Source organism: Rattus norvegicus, chromosome 16 (assembly GCF_036323735.1).
Source record: "Rattus norvegicus strain BN/NHsdMcwi chromosome 16, GRCr8, whole genome shotgun sequence".
In the NCBI taxonomy this organism is placed as follows: domain Eukaryota; kingdom Metazoa; phylum Chordata; class Mammalia; order Rodentia; family Muridae; genus Rattus; species Rattus norvegicus.
In genome coordinates this window covers 62,493,729-62,509,034 of record NC_086034.1, presented here as the reverse complement: position 1 = coordinate 62,509,034, position 15,306 = coordinate 62,493,729, and the positions used below count along the sequence as shown (strand labels likewise).

Here is a 15,306-nt window from a genome sequence, read left to right as displayed (position 1 = left end):
GGGGTTAATGCAAACTGGTACTTTGCTCACCAGCCAGCACATGCAAAAGACTTGTTTTTAAGTATTATAATAATCTTTAAAGTCAATATTTAGGGGAAGGATGTAACCAGTTTGACAGAACATAAAATATAACGAAATCCCGGGAGTTGATTTTTAAAAGCCAGGAGAGCAGTGTGGCAGCTTTGTGCTGGCCCTGTCCTTAGGAGGCACAGTTGTGGTTGCTTTTATTGTCTCTGCACAATTTTGTTTCTCTTTTGTGCAATTGATTTCTAAATCCCTTCCATGTCCTAAGTTTGCTATGCACACATAATTGCTTTATTAATGTCATCTGCTCTTTTATGACCCTTCCTTTTAAAGACAGGAAGCCCCCCCACCAAAGCAGGAAAAGACAGGAAGACCCCGCCCCTCCCCAAACCAGGAAATCTGTGTTTTGCTCTTGTGTTTGAATAATTGGCCAGCAGCATTAAAAATTAATCTCTTGAAAAGCAAAATTTTATTTTCATTCCCTTGACTGACTGACTCTCTCTCTCTCTCTCTCTCTCTCTCTCTCTCTCTCTCTCTCTCTCTCTCTCTCTCTCTCGGTAAGAACCTCCTAAAATATCTTTTCAAGTCCTTGCATCTGGATCCTGAATCAATTCATGGAATACTGCTGTGTCTCATGTAAGATTTTATTTACCCAAGGTAGAATGACAATCGGTGATATATTCCAAACATTCCAAGCTTTTCTGAAGCTGAAACTTAGCATACATTGAACTATACATTTACATCAGAACACAACCTCAGGTATAATTGAATCTGGTGGAAAGCAGTTCATTTCTCTCAGCATGATGCCTTTCCTGGTGCATGGACATCTCCATTTCTCAAGGGTAGTCAACCCTTTCTTTATATAAAGAATGTTTATCTTTTAATATCTATTCAGTTTGGCGGCAGGAGAATTGTCCTTGACATTTTGCTTAAGCTTCTCACTTTAGGGTACACTGATTTGATTTATGACCATGCTACATTGTGCTTTCCTCTATGCAGACAGAATCACAAACATAAGAGAGCTTTTTTCATGGAGAATGGGAGAGCTGCAGCCGATTGTAAGTTCCTACACGCAACATTTAAAATTGCTTTCTGCCTTGTGATCTTGACTTTAACCTCCATTTATTTCATCTGAAATCTTATCTGGTAGAAGATACTTATTCCCATTCTGTTACCTTCTGGTCTTGAAGTCCCTATGTAGTTCAGGGTGACCTTGAACTTCTGACCCTTCTCTCTATTCCCCCTGAGCACTGGGATTCCAGCCTTGTGCCACCATGCCAAGCTTTATGTAATGCTAGAGATGGCTAGACAAGTACTTGGCTAACTGAGCTGTAGTCCCAACCTTCATTTTTCTCCTAGGGAAAAAAATGCTAGTGTGTTTCTTGAGAATATTTTGTTTGTCAGTTACATTTTTTAATGGTTTTAGTGATCTTACTACTGCTACTTGCTAGCTTATTTTATTTCCTCTTCTTCATTCGTGTTAAATAAATACAGAAATGCATGAACAAATTCTACACTAATGTACAGTCTTATGTCAAAACAAGGCCTTCTTTCCTTTGTCATCTGTGTGCAAGGCCTTTGTGGTCGCCACATAAGAGTCCCTGCTCTGGACTCAATCGAATTCCCCAGTTAATGGGATATTCATCTTCGCTGTTCTTTCTCATATTTTTGTGTATCTTTTCAAAAATATATTCATTTTGTTTTATTTGAACATCACATCTCTGTCTCTCACATTTGAAAATGCTAGAAAAGGTGATTTGATCTCCTGGGACTAAAGTTATAGACAGTTGAGAACCATTAAGTGGGTGTTGGGAATTGAACTCCGGTCCTCTGAAAGAGTAGCTAGTGCTCTTAACTACTGAGCCACCTCTGTAGTCCTAGTTTGTATCTTGACTGTGAATTCCAAACATTACCAGTTTCTTTTACATTATATCTAAGGAGACACCACAAGAAGCAAAAGAAACGAAGGAAAGAAGGAAGGAAGGAAGGAAGGAAGGAAGGAAGGAAGGAAGGAAGGAAGAAAGCAGTTGGGTAGACTCTGCCTACCAAGCTCAGAGTATCTGCCTTTGGCCACTTGTCAAAGACCTGTGTCAGCAAGACCATGTAGAACTCCAGCCCTGGAGAGGACAGGGTTGTGTCCGCCTTCAGGTCCTCTTTGGTGTATACTTTCCTCTGCATCAGCACCAAGAGTGAGCTGGCCTCCCTTTTGAATCATCCATGAACAAGCTTCACTTCCTGCAGAAGCTCTGTCTCCAGGCAAGCGAGACTTCAGAAAAATCTTTCTCTCTCCTTGGGTCTGAATTCTCCGCCCTGCAGCTTACTTCTGTCCTCTGGGGCCACCTGGACAAAGGTTTCCTTCATCTTTCATGTGGCAAGTGCATCCTAAAAGAGAAACGGCTTTCAACTAACTCTACACACAGCATGTTAAAATCCAGATTAGACAACGGTAGCCCCCTACTGCTCCCATTCATCACAAATGAATATGGCGAAGGAGGTACCATGCCTCCTCTTGTTCAGGAACTTCCAGATCCATGTAAAAATGCTTATTTTTGGACTCAGTAGGGGTACTCAGTAATTATCTCACTCAGCTCCCACTTTTCAGATAGTAGCATGAGTCCATCAGTCTAAAGTGAGGTCAAGGTCACAGTACACTAGTCATTAGAATTCTGGGAGCAGGACTGTAGTTTACCACTTCTGTCCTGCCTATTCTCAGAAAATATACTGTAACTATCATAAATTGTGGCCCAGGAGTGGCACTATTTAGAGGTATGGCCCCATTGGAGTAGGTGTGTCACTGTGAGTATGGGCTTTAATATCCTAGTCCTAGCTGCCTGAAAGCTAGTATTGTGCTAGCTGCCTTCAGATGGAGATGTAGAACTCTCAGCTCCTCCTGCATCATGCCTGCTTTGATGATAACGGGCTGAACCTCTGAACCTATAAGCCAGCCCCAATCACATGTTGTCCTTATAAGAGTTGCCTTGGTCATGGTGTCTGTTCACAGCAGTAAAACCCTAACTAAAACAATTGTTTTCACATACATATGCTATATGTGTATGCGTGTATAATTCTTTCTTAACTCAGTTTATTGAAACTATTTTCTACTAATCCAACTTTTCATAGCATACATTAGAACTTACTCTTTTAGTTTAAATGTTTTAGATGTATTTATTTTTATTTTATGTGTATGAGAGTTTCGCCTGCATGGGTCCATGTACCATGTTTGTCCAGTGCCTGTAGAGACCAGAAGACCAGAAGAGGGCATCAGATTCCCTGGAACTCGAGTTACAAATGTAGGTGCCACCACCACCACCACCACCCCCAAGTCCTCTGGAAGAACAACAAGTACTCCTAACCTCTGTGAAATCTCTGCAATCCTGGGACTTGTTCTTAAATTTTTATTTTTTCTAAAATATTTCAAAGCTTATGTACCAAAAATCCCACCCAAAATGGTGCTAGGGAGATGGTTCAATATATAAAGTCTTTGACACAAAACAATGGGGACCTGATTTTGGATCCCCCAATAACCACATTAAAAACCCAGAAGCAGTGGTCTATACAACCCATTTTGGGGAGGCAGAGACAGGTAGATCTTGAAGGCTATTGGCCAGCAGACCTAGCCCAATTGAAGAGCTTCAACCTCCATGAGAGACTGTATGTCAAAGAATAAGATAGAAATCAAAGAAGACAATGATATCTACTCTCACATTCACATGCATGAGTGCACAACTATGTATATGCGCCTGCACATACACATGTATACACCCACGTGAACCATAACAGAAAATTAAACAAAAATCCCACAAAGTAATAGTAGGGGAAAATATAACTAACCATTTTAAAATCTGCCCTCTCTTTTCCCCAGTCTATCAGGTCTTTAGGGACTCTGCATGCTTCAGGGACCATGAGCACACAGAATGATCCTGCTTCTCTACTTCTCCATTTTCCCCCAGAAACTGATTTTCATATAAATTCAATTTTACCATCACCAACAGCTATATGTAGTCAAGATACTCGGGCAAAGAGTCAATGTTTGACCTTCCCAATGTTACTTTCTTGCTTGTTGCTTATTGTGATAAAATATCCTGACAAAAGCAACTTGAATGGCAAAGACCATTATAGAAAACCACAAACCAATCAAAATGGAGAGTTGTGAAGCCCAGTCCCAACTGATACATCTATGCCACAACTCCTGCATAAGGCTCAGGGTTCATTTAGAAAGATGAAGGACAAAGATTGTTAAGAGCCATAGGAACAGGGAGTTTGCCATGAGATTGTAGAGTGTGGCATGAGACAATAGAGTTTGCCATGAGATTGCAGAGTTTGCCATGAAATTTGTATCTGCTAGCATATCAGAGATGCTGCATCCATGAAATCTCATCAACATATCTGCCTAATCATGACCTGAACAAGAATGAACAACAGATGTGGTAACATGAAGACAAAAAGCCCATGAGACTTCACCCCTAGACAAAAACTATGGGCAACTAAATAGCTGAGCACACCAATTGGTTACCCAATACCACAAGGTCAGCCTGGAAAACATATACATATATGTGAGTAACATTATATAGACTGAGATAATTGTATTTGTGTGTTCAGATATATATATATATATATATATATATATATATATATATATATATATCAACAGTTAAAAAAGATGCCATGAATTTGAAAGAGATCAAGAGGGACTTTTGGAGGGAGGAAAGGGAAGGGGGGAAATGTGGCTACATTATCTCAAAAATGTTTTAATTATAATTTTAAAAAGCAATTTAAGAGAGACAGGGATGTTTTTGGCTTACAGTCCCAGGGAACTGTGGAAGGCAAGATGTGTCAGCAGGCAGAGACGATGATTCAGAATAAGGAAGGAATCTGGAATCTCAGAAGAGGAGTGAAGAGGAAGTGAGGCCAGGCCATAAACCCACAAGATCTGTCCCTGGTGACCCAACTCCTCTTGAAAGGTCACTGGCCCAGTGCAAACGCCTATGGGGTTATCTTACATTTCAATCACATGCAATAAGCATTCAAATACCCAGAAGCTGCAATAAACATTCAAATACTCAGAAGTTCCAATCCAACATGGGGCATATGTAGCCAACTAATACCTGAACATGGCTGTGAATAGTTTTCGATAGGAATGCTGTGGTAGACACAGCATAGCGGCACATGAGAGCACCGGGCGGGCGAGTGAGAAGTTTTCCCAGAGATAGCTTCACCAAGATGTCCAGTGATAGCCAAAGGTTGGACGATGAGAGCCCCAACACCAGCAGTGGCAGTTCAGATGCAGACCAGCGAGACCCTATCACTCCAGAGTCTGAGAAACAGGAAGAAAGAAAACCTCTGTCACCCAGAAGAAGAAAAGCACCAAACTCTATAGCAAAATGACTGCTAAGTTATCCACTAGTGCTGAGAGAATTCAGAGGGAGCTAGCTGAGCTCACCCTTGGTCTTCCCCCTAACTGCAGTGCTGGGCCTAAGGAGATAACATTTAAAGAATGGAGGCCAACTCTACTTGGTCCACCAGGTTCTGTCTATGAAGGTGGTGGGTTTTTTTTTCTTCTTCTTGATTTCACGTTCTCTTCAGATGATCCATTTAAGCCACCAAAGGTTACCTTCTATACCCGAATCTATCACTGTAATATCAACCGTCAGGGAGTCCTCTGCCTGGATATTCTGAAAGACAACTGGAGTCCTGCTTTGACTATTTCAAAGGTTTTGCTCTCTATCTGTTCCCTTTTGACAGACTGCAACCCTTTGGATCCTCTGGTTGGAAGCATAGCCACTCAGTATTTGAGCAACAGAGTAGAACATGACAGGATAGCCAGACAGAGATATGCAACGAAATTCATGTAATTTGTATGCGGTGTGAAGGAGCAGAAGGCCTCTTCCCACTGTGCTGCGGATCTTTATAGCCTTTACAATACGGACTTTGTGTGTATGTTACTCTGACTCTACTCTTGCCTTTATGCTCTGGAGACTAAGAGACCCCCCCCCCCCAAAGGTAAGCGCTACCAAGAGTAGAACTTCGTAGTTGTAGATTAGTTATGTTTAAAATGCCTACTTGCTTCTTTGGGATATCAAAATGTATTTTGTGATATACTAAGGATACTAATCCTGAAGTCTACCAAATGTTACAGTGCACTTTAGCCTAATTCATTATCTGTACGAGGTGATAAAAGTAGCTGTAGATGACTAGGAATTATGCCATTTGTATTGAGCCCAGATCCATTTCTGAATGTGTGGTTGATGCTGCTGTGAAAATGCTGTTTCAGCTCTGTCAGTTTGAAATGAGCGGATTTCCTTCTACCCTTTGTAGCTCAGAGAGCACGGATCTCAAACCCAATACACATGTGCCTGAAGGCACAGTTTCTCCTCATTATGTTGAAAGGCTTGTCAGAGCATGTGTCTGAGATGACCGTTGATGAAATAAAGGTGTGGCTGTGACGATTGATTAAGGACTCGTACAAATGAAGGAATTATTAAATTGAAAACTTTTTTTAAAAAAGGAATACTGTGGTTATTGTAACCACCACATTAAAGCAATTACACTCCCTTACACTGCCACACTTGAGAATTTAAAATAATAGTAAAGAGACAAAAGGGCAGCGGCTGACCGCTGCTTTCCACACATTTGCTTGTAGATTGATCTCAGTGCTGCAACATCCTTGCTCCTGCAAGAAAGGACTGGGACTGTAAATAAGGTAAGCTTTACTTCCAAACAGTATGCAGACTCCTTTCTCCTTAAAGAGGAACATTATTTCTCATAGATGAACATTAAAAAGCCAAGTCTGCTGCTCGAAGAAAGCAGCTAGCATGATTTCGACATGCTTGTCCAGTTTTCTCCCTGTACGTACATGTTAATATTTGCAAAAGCTGCATAGAACCATTGTCCATTAAACAGTATGTTCTATTTCCAAATCATTCATTTGTCTTCAGAATCATGACTCAGATTTTTTCCCTTATGTAAATGCCTCAATATTTATGCAGCACATTCTTTGAGAAATCTATTTTTCCATAGTCTCGTTTCCTATTGTGTCAGACAAGGTCACTATTCCTGTACTCTGTCCATCCCAAACTAAAACCAACACATGCACACACTCAGAGGAGGTGGGGGGCAGACAGACAGACAGAGAGACAGAGACAAAGTCAGAGAGGACATCCTGTATCTGAGAAAGTTTCTTAGGAGAATTATACAATAGTTCTTGGGGAAAAAAAATGTGTGTCACTCACTGTTTCTGGGGGAAAAAAAACCAACAACAAAAAAACAAAAACTTGACTCCCAAAATTGTATGCCCTCAAATTGCAAGTGATAAAAGAGGAGAAATATTATGGTGAAAGAGAGAATAGAAAGTCCCCTGATGTCCCCCATGTCCTCAGCAACTGCAAGCAAGTGGGTAAATAACAACACAAAGGCTAACTACAGAGTGGCCTAGTTTCTGAGAGACAAAATAAGCCACCACCTTGTCTTCAGTTAGAACAAACACTAGCGACTGGTGGAGAGGGATAACAGACACACACTTGACCACACACCTACACACACACACACACACACACACACACACACACACCCCACATACTGTAGAAATTGGGAGAGTGGAAAGTGGTGGGTGACATACAATTGGGATGGAAACAATAAGAAGGGGAAACGTGGATAAAAAGCTTTGGAGACAAACTTGGCAGACTGTAGCTGCCAGTAGGAGATAAGAGGTAAGAAACAAGACTCTAGGGACACACTCAGGGCCTAGAGGACAAAGATTTGTAGAAGAAAGCTGCTAGAAGCCAATTTAGGTCCACAAGAGTACAGGGCCTGTTTCCAATATGACTCACCCTGATAGAGACTAGAGATGCCAAGTAAGTTGCCAATCATGGGGCCTAGAGGTTCCTGAGATTTTTTTTTTTTTTTTTTTTGCGGGGAGTGGGGAGGCTTCACAGAGTCTCTCCTGAGATGAAAGAGGTGGTTGAGGTGGTCCTGGGAAAGGTCACAGATAGAGAAAAGCAGAAGTTGAAAGACAGTCGGTTGGGGAAATGTTAACATTTGGCTCGTGGCTTTCATACACTATGAGAAGACAGAGAGGAAACAGGTTTGTTCTCTTCTTGGCTCATAAACTCTTATCAGATAGTTGCTGGGAAGTGCATCATAGACAACAGGGAAGCTTGCCCAGCCTTCGTAGGCGTAGGTGTCCAGTTCCCTGGACAAAGACAGCAGCTCCAGACTCTGGTACCAAAAGGGCTAGAAAAGTGAAGGACATAGGACTGAGCCACAGGGTTTGTCCAGCAATACCTGTCGCAGGTCAGATTGGTACTTCCTTGTCTAAATTGTGCTGACTTACATTATAAACTGCTGTGAGCTATTTGTTCCAGACCCGTCAGACTGGTTTGTGATAGAGGATGGTTTAAATCTCTAAGACTGCAAAGCCTTCCCCATCTCTCTCAAATGAGTGCTTTGTCTCTAAGGTAATCTCCCTACAGAAATTGCACTTCACAGTTTATCCCCCATGATCTCAAACTGACTTCTCCTCTGTTCATCATCCCACTGGTGACAGGCTCTCTTGTGTCTGCTTCAATAAACTAAGTAGAATCACTCAAAAAGGTGACTTTGAAGGGATGAAAACAGCAACATTTTTTATAAAATCTCCATCATTATAATACATTGTATAAATGAACTTTTTCAAGGAATAAACAAATAGATAAGACTGGTAATAGAAAAATAGATAGATAGATAGATAGATACACAGATACATAGATACATAGATGATGGATGGATAGAAAGATAACAGATAGATGGATAGATAGATAATGGATGGATAGAGAGATAAATAACAGATAGATGGATAGATACATAGATGATGGATGGATAAAGAGGTAAATAACAGATAGATGGATAGATACATAGATGATGGATGGATAAAGAGGTAAATAACAGATAGATAGATAGATAGATAGATAGATAGATAGATAGATAGATAGATAGAGATAGGTATAGATAGATAGATAACTTAGATGGATGGATAGATAGATACTAACTATAGGAAAGGCCCAGCACTAACTCAGAGCAGGGTCTTGGAGGAAGCCCCAGAAACAGTGAATTCACGACACTAGGCGTTAGGTAGACAGTAGCTAGGCTTACAGCAGTAGACACAAACTCAGTCCAGATATGTACACTGAACTTTAAATGCTCGAGGTTATGCTAAGTAAGTAGTGAGAATCAAATAAGCCAAGCTGTGCTCAACAGCTCTAGAAAGAACACTTGTATGAATTTCTTACAGGAACGTGGGTGGCACATGAGAGCTGAGAGGTGTAGAAGTTGACACTGTATATGTAGAAATAACCCATGAGTTTCCTTGGACTCCGAGATGTAGCCAGGATTCGTGGTACATACTAAGAAGACACGGAAAGACAGAAATGAATGTCAGACAAAAGGATCACAGAATAATTTGTTTTTAATTTTTATTGAGTATATGTTTATTCTATGTTTCCACAAAATAAATGATTTTCAACATTAGCTGCTACATTCCGGTTATAGCTTTTATAACGGTTCAGAAATATTTTATAAGAAATTGTTTATTTGACTAGCAAAAATAAAGTTGAAGATCTAGAGAGACGGCTCGGACTTTGGGAGGGTGTCTTCTTATTGCAGAGGACACTGATCTGTATCACAGCACTGACAGGACAGATCCAAATCAACCTTTACCTCCAGTTCCAAAGCCCTCTACTGACCCCTAAAAACCCAAGGTATGTCTGTGGTGTACACACATGCACAAAGTCACAACACTCAAGGCACGGAAACCAAGAATCAAATAAATAAATAATTGTGTGAAGAAGATGCATTGAAAAGTGACTTGTTTTTTACAATAATTTGCCAAAGAGAAGATTCATGGCTTGTGCTCACACGAGAAGAAGGACGGAAGTTATACAGGGAGCACACTGGGAAGGACAATCAGAGGTGCCCTTGCCTGTCGTGACAGAATCAGGGGCAATCAGGAAGCTGTGCTATTGAATCAGGTCAAGTCGGAAAAGAATCAGGTCGTCTCTGTGGATGTGCTTGATTATGAAGCTATAAGAGAAAGGAATGAAGAGCTCTACAACTGTTGGTCCATGAGGACACAGCCACTGAGGAAGAACAGTAGGGTGAACTCCTCAGTTGCCAAGGCAACTGCTGCTCCCTACAATAAAACTCAGTCTGGTGCTGGTTCTGTTTCTTCCAAGGCAGAGAACAAAACAATTAACAGTGCAGTGAGAAGGTTCATAGCCTGAGTGCTAACCCACAAAGCCCCCTTCTAAAATAGCCACAGGACGGCCTGAACCGCTCAGGGCTCACTATCTGTGATGGGTAGTTTGACTGTTGACTTAATACCATGTAGAAGCACCTGGGAGGGGAATCTCCAGGAATAGTCTGGATTGGGTCGGCCCATTGGCAGGCCTGTGAGGGATTTTCTTAGTTGGGAAGCCGCACCCTGAAAGCAGCCGCACAATTTCATGGACAGGCCCTGAACTGATGGGAAAATGGAGACTAGTGAGCACACAGTTGAGCACTAGTGTGCATTCACTAATTCCTGCTTTCTGCTCTTGAACAAGAGTGTGGGGTGATTAGTTGTTTCAAATTCTGGCATCTTGAATTCCCTGTAGTGGGAGTCTTGCACCTCCCTAGGAACTATCTTCGGATCCTTGAATGAAACATACACACTCACACACTCACACACACATTATCTTTTTTAAAATGCCTTGACTACCTCAAAAGTTGGGTACTCCTAAACCTTCCCCTGCTACCTCAGGCCCATTAGGGAAAGTGGCCAATGGCTACTTACTGGAAATCTCACACAGCTGGTTGGCTTTACCCTCTGCCACTCCTGCATCCCATCCTTCTTCCCTAGGTCCTGGAAATTCTGTGTCCTCTCCCCTACAATCCTAGCCTGCAATCGGGGACAAGAGCCTTTAGCGTTTAGACATGCAGATTTCTGATTGAATAGAAACATTAGAACCGATCTCCAACATTTCCCTGTAGAAATGACTTGGAGCCTGGAACTATGAACCAAATAAACCCTTTCCCATGAAGTTGCTTTTGCCTGTTGCCTGCTGGGTATGTTACCACAGCAGCGGGAAAACAGAAACAAAAAGCTAAGACACCATCTAACACAGCACACTTCCGGGGATGAGCTAGACACCAATGTGCCTGACTGAACTAGTCATGTGATGGGCAGTGCCAGGGTGTACGCAGGTTAGCACTGTGGTTAGCACTGTGCGTGCCTGTCTCAGATTGGGGAAGCAAGCCATGCAGGTACTGAGGCGTACTGAGGCATGTGCATGCGCATGCGCAAGGCAGGTGCTCAGAGACTTCGATCTGCTCCTTCTGGTGTAGGTGCCAGACCTGAAGAACTAAATGGAGGGCAGGATCAAGTAACATCATCGCCATCACAATAATATGAGTAATATCACATAGTGTAGTCATAAAAAGTAATAATAAAGGAGTATAGAGTAAAATAAACTGTAAGTCCAGAAAACAAAACAAAACAACAGCATCTCAGCATTCTACAGTGGTCTGGTTTCTGCAGACACCATGTCAACAAATATCATCATTCATTGTAAGAGAATATCCATTGTAAGTAGAAGTCCAATAGAAACAATGGATACATGCCGTATCATCACTGACATCTTCATATTTTTCCTTTATTATTCTTTGAACATTTTATTTATTACCCCTTGTGTGTGTTCACACGTGTGTTTATGTGAGTGAGCATGTGTGTGTCTCAGCACGTGCAGAGGTCAGAGATGAGTTTGAAGTTAGTTTTCTCCTTCCGCCGTGAGTCCTGGGTGTTGACCTCAGGTGGCCAGTCTTGGAGCAAGCTCCTTTACCCTCTGAGCTATCTCATAGGCACCTCATATTGTTTATTAGTTCTCCATCCTAACAGCTGAAGCTGGAGAATTCCATAGGACCATCTATGACAAGCCAAGAGCAAGGATTCCTTAGATTTGTTCTCATGAGAAGTGTCAAACGTCACAGATAATGAGGTAATAATCCACTTACCTCCCTCTCCTCCCCACCCAGCACCAACAACTGCCACAGTTTAGATAGCCCTGTTTTCTCTCTACCCTCTATTTTGGCTGAGCTGTGGAACTCTCAGATAAAAATACATAAGCTGGTTTTCTGAAGCCTGGCTCTGTTTCCCTAGTCTACAAATATTCTTTCCATTTCCATAGTCATCACTCAAAGTGCTCACGGCCAGGAGATAAATGCCTCTTATCATAACCTCAACTCCAGCCATCTTCTTTCCTCCCTGCCCCCGGACAAGGGACTGATACTCAAACCCGCATATTATGGCATGAGTTTCCAATTAGAGTCCACCCCCAAGGTAGCTGTGAGTGTGACCCAACACATTTGCCGACTGCGGCAGGATGCACTTTCAACGGCTCCCATACCTTGCACAGCCATAAAATGTAAAAATAATGTAAAAATAATGTCTATGCTCATTCTACCGTATTCCAGAGCTTCTGTCCCCTTGTTGTCGAGGTCCATTCCCATCCCCTGCACAAGGCTGAGGACTTCTGCTACTATCATATCTCAAAACTCTCAAAATTAAATTCTTATACCAAAATGGCGTACCTGCCCTGGCCGCCAGAATGCCTTCACTGAAATCATTTCCCTCATGTGTCTTATGAAATGTAAACCAGGTCGCTTTCCCTCTGATCCTACCCTGTTCAGCTCTCTTTTATGATGTGATATTTACTGGGCTCCTGACTTGTACCACTCAATACTCTAAGGTATGTCAGTACTTAAGATGAATTCCATCCGCCATAACTGTAGCGTCCTTGAACAGAAAGAAAAAGGAGCACCGAGTGTCTTTCCTGTTGGCTCAGGGTTCAAGAAGATGGGAAGCAGGCTAGTGAGTCTCCCTACCTCTTTTTAATCAAACGAGGAGATGGCTCTTTTGTTATTCTGGACATTGCAGTAGAAGTCCAGACAGAAGTTCTCTCTGGACCACCCCAGTAGACGGAGTAAGAGAACTGCAGCACTATCCCTGAATTAAACCGTGTGATCTCCAATCCTCCTCCTAGGGGCGCATTATAAATGCACATAGGTGAGTCCCTACCAACCCCCATAACAGGACAGCAGCTCAACAGCATGGGATTCTTATCCAAAGGCCCGCAAAACATTACTGAATATGTCGGGGTCCGATTCCGGGGAACATATAGTTTTTAAAAAGTACAGAGAACCCTGCGGGTAACTACGTTGTTTACTAATAGGGGTCGAAGGTTATTAGCTATGACACTGAAAGCAATTAACACTATTATTGCAGAAGCAATGATCTATGTCCATTTTGGGCTATCGCTTCTAAATTTCCACACTGCACTGTTGTGACAGACGGGGGTTTTGACTTGCTCCTTTTAGCAAGACATTGAAAAGATTAAACAAGCGTTGTCTTTTTCAGGAAAAACCCAGAACCCGTGCAGTGACAGGTTGGACCTAATTCCTCCAATCCTGAGTCAGCCCACGTGCCCAGATACCCGGTAGAGATTTTTCCTTTACAGTGTGTGTTGTGGTCAGGATCAAAAGGGAAGAGTTAGGCTTAGGGTCACGTGGGTGTCACCACAGGTACTGAGCTGCGCTTGGGGCCCCGCCAGGTGTACCCGCCCAGAGGCGTCTCCCGCTTAGGACCCTTCACCCCACCGGACACTGGAGTAGAGCGAGGTGAGAGACAGGAAGGTCATCCTGATTCCAGCCTCAGGCACGTCCGGGCGCGGCGATCGCAGGGGACAGACAGAGCGGCCACACCGCTTGGGCTCTGCCGCGCGCCCGCGCCGCACCGAGCCGACTCCGAGGCGCCCCGGGCTTGCGGTCAGAGCCTGGGGAGAGGTGAGGGCGGCACCACGCTGGGTGGGGGTCGCGGGAAGTCGCAGCTGCTGTCACTCTGGCTTCCAAGCCGCGCAGCTTGGCAGGAGGAGGTCCCCGCGCGAGCCTGGGTGTGCGCGGCCTCGCGGCTGCGTTCCAACTTCTCTACGGAGCCGCGCTCCAGCCCGGGAGCGCGCTCCCGTCTTGCGCGCACCCCTGCACACCCTCCTTCCCCCCTACACCCCCCCCCTCCTCACTCCCTCTCTCTAGTCCTCTCCCTTTCATTCTCACGCTCCTAGGCCGACCCATGGAAGTTGCATCCTGGACAGTCCGGGCTGCGACGCTGAAGAGCACCGAGCCAGTGCTCGGCCGAGCCTCCCGCCCGGATCCCGGGCAAAGACCGCCCAAAACCTGCTGTTGACCTTCGTCTGCACTGCTCAATGGTGACCCGAGTCTTCGCTGTCCTAGTTGCAGCCATTTGGCATCCCCAAGACTGCCAGAGCACCCGGGATCTGCAAACCTGGGTGAGTTACTGGCCTTCCTTGGCCATCCTTGTTATGGTGAGAGAACCTGTTTACCCTGCAAACTTGAGGCGCAGAGCAGAGCAAAGCAGAGCAGCCTGCCTTGCAGGACATGCTTCAGATGGCAGGGAGGATAAATAGGCTCTCAGAGTCCAAAGCGACAAGTGCAGAGGTATAAAGGTGAAGAGGAATTCTTGTTTCTGGTCGCACGTGTATCTTTCCCTTTAAAAGCCGTGACTTGGGAAATGGTTTTCTTCCCAGCAGGAGGCGGGAACTAAGATCACTCAGCAGCCTGAAAGTTTCCAAAGCTGAGGATGAAAATACAGTTTATTGGCAGGAAAGTCAAAATAGGATGGTGAGATCTATACAATGATACATGTCTCTCGTGTGCGCCTGTTTGCGTTAACTTGAGCTGTCGTCATAAATAACATGTTTGCAAGGATGCAAACAACCCCGAGCCCGGCGTTTCTTTATGTATTAGCTAGTGAAATCTTTAAAATGCACCTAGGAAATTTCGTGCAGGAAAAGGCTAGTCTAGATCCGTGTTACTTGGAGATTAAAGTTATTCTCAATACACCAGCAAGGACTGGCATTTAACAATCTTCCCCACCCCCTAGCTAAAAGCACTGTTATTCACAGGACCCATTAAAGTATCTATTCTTTCTGCTTCCCAGAAAAAAAAAATGAGTGATTAATTTGTATGGAAGTTTAGTGAAGGGAAAGTTGTAGGATTCTTCAGAGATCAAGGACCCTGCCAGTGTAAACAGGGCAGTGTAAATAGCTCTGGTGGTGTGATCCATTGGTACCTTACGGACGCGTAGGGTGGGTCTCTGGAGATGAAGGTCTCTAGGAAGGAACGTCCAAGAGCCGCTGGCTGATTGTGTGTGTGTCTTATTTAAAAGAAGACCATGACAAGTTGCAAAGCATCTCATCACTA

At 43.5% G+C, this 15,306-nt stretch overlaps 1 protein-coding gene and 1 pseudogene across 5 annotated transcripts in view; both read left to right on the top strand.

The window, feature by feature from the left end:
- The first annotated feature begins 5,135 nt into the window (after positions 1 to 5,135).
- On the top strand, positions 5,136 to 5,876 carry Ube2e3-ps2 (ubiquitin-conjugating enzyme E2E 3, pseudogene 2; annotated as a pseudogene).
- A 7,632-nt stretch (positions 5,877 to 13,508) lies between these two features.
- Trmt9b (tRNA methyltransferase 9B (putative)) overlaps positions 13,509 to 15,306 on the top strand; it is a 55,902-nt gene continuing 54,104 nt past the window's right edge. The window contains exons 1-2 of one of the 5 annotated variants that reach the window (XM_063275436.1): positions 13,509 to 13,707; positions 14,148 to 14,372. The gene's annotated coding sequence lies outside the window, so the exon portion shown is untranslated. Of the gene's footprint in view, positions 13,873 to 14,147; positions 14,373 to 15,306 lie in introns of all 5 variants that reach the window. The other 4 variants (XM_063275435.1, XM_006253223.5, XM_006253222.3 and 1 more) reach the window with 4 other exon arrangements.